The following is a 1,622-nucleotide window of genomic DNA, read 5'->3' on the forward strand; positions in this document are numbered from 1 at the left end:
TTGGGGTTTGGTCTGGGCCCCTCTCCCGGCATCCTGGGATAACATGCCCTGGGCGCAGAAGGGAAGAGATTTGCCTAGTTGTGAGGAGAGAGGCTTAACTGCCCCCATCTCTGCGATCGTTTCTTTAACTAGTTTCCTAAGCAGAGGCGCTCACAGACTCCTGAGACCCACTGTCTGACAGCTGGGCGGGTACCCGGCTGGCTGTCTTCAGAAACACTGCAAGGCTGTCGCCAAAACACAGAGCGAGAGAGCAGGGCTGGTCCCCAACAGAAGCAGCCCAGCGGGGGCCAGGTGGGAGCCCAGGAGCCTGCTCTCCTTTCCTTCTATGGCCATGTCTCTGGGCACTGCGGGGGGTGGGAGGTGGGCAGATGGGTTTTTCCTTTGTTTCTCTACATGTTTCACGGGCTGCAAAGAGAACCTCAGCCTCCAGACCGGAATTTGAGCCCCTTGAGGCCTTGCAGAGCAGGCCGCTGGGCCCGCAGGGAGCGCGGCTGTCAGACACCCGAGAAACGCAGGAGCCGTGGAGCCGGCTGGGTATCACAAGGAGATGAAAAAATCGTGCACTTTGGTGTCTGACTTAGCTTCCTTTTCCCCTGGGCTGTTTGTAGAAGAGCCGAGGGAGGCAGGCGTGGAAGCCGGGAGGCCAGCGTGCTTGGCCTGGGGGTGGCAGTTCAGTCCGGACAGCTGTCACTGGCTTGTGACTGACTCGCAGGTGACACCCAAGGTGGCGGCATCACAGCCTCGAAAGCCAAAGGTAGGGAGAATTTTAAGACGATGAGAGCTAGGCCGTGATAGTAAAAGCTCCCTGGAGATTAAAGGGGAAGAAAAACTGGGAAAAACTCATTCAGTTTGGCAAGTAGGGCAACGTTTATCTTTGAAAGAGGAGTCTCAGGGTGGGACTTCCAAAGAGGAGATCTGACAAGTGTTTTGACTTGTTAGGCTTAAAAGGCCTTTGTCAAAGGCCTGACCAGGGTGCTGAGGGTGGAGCCTCACTTAGAGGTAAAAGCAGAAGGTAGAGATGGACAGTGAAGGGAGGAGAGGTGAACGGTGCCCTGATTAGGTGTTAAGATTAATATGAAGACTGGGAAGGAACAAATGTGAGAAGGCGAAAGGGCAAGAACCACTGGTGAGAAAACAAAGATGCTTGAGGAGACTCTGCAGGCGGAAGCGTGGTCCCTGAGTCGCTGGGGGACTGGGGAACCCAGAACCCAAGTGGAGGAGAGGAAAAAAGAGGATGAGAAAAGGTAATTCAGGCATGCTGAGAAGGACAGAGAAGTGGTATGCAAACACCTCTGTCCCCCACCTTGTAACCAATCAATTAATCTTAGTATTTTTTCCATATTCCCTCCAGATTTGTCTGTACAAATAAAACCTTACAGTTCTGCAGTGCTATTTGTATTGTGCCCCAATTGTATTTACTCCCTTCCACTGTCCTGAAGTCAGCTTGTGTCCTTCCCATCCACGTTTACTTTAGTTTTGCACGTTGGCATGTTTTCTTAAACTTTATAGAAATGGTATCATACTGTACATACCTGACATTTAAAAAATGTTTAATATTACATTCCAAGACACCCATGTATGCAGATGAAGCTCTGGTCCTTTGTCTTAACTATCGTTTAGTA

Source organism: Aethalodelphis obliquidens, unplaced genomic scaffold, assembly GCF_003676395.1.
Source record: "Aethalodelphis obliquidens isolate GAN/ISIS:26980383/991018 unplaced genomic scaffold, ASM367639v1 scaffold24, whole genome shotgun sequence".
Taxonomy (NCBI): domain Eukaryota; kingdom Metazoa; phylum Chordata; class Mammalia; order Artiodactyla; family Delphinidae; genus Aethalodelphis; species Aethalodelphis obliquidens.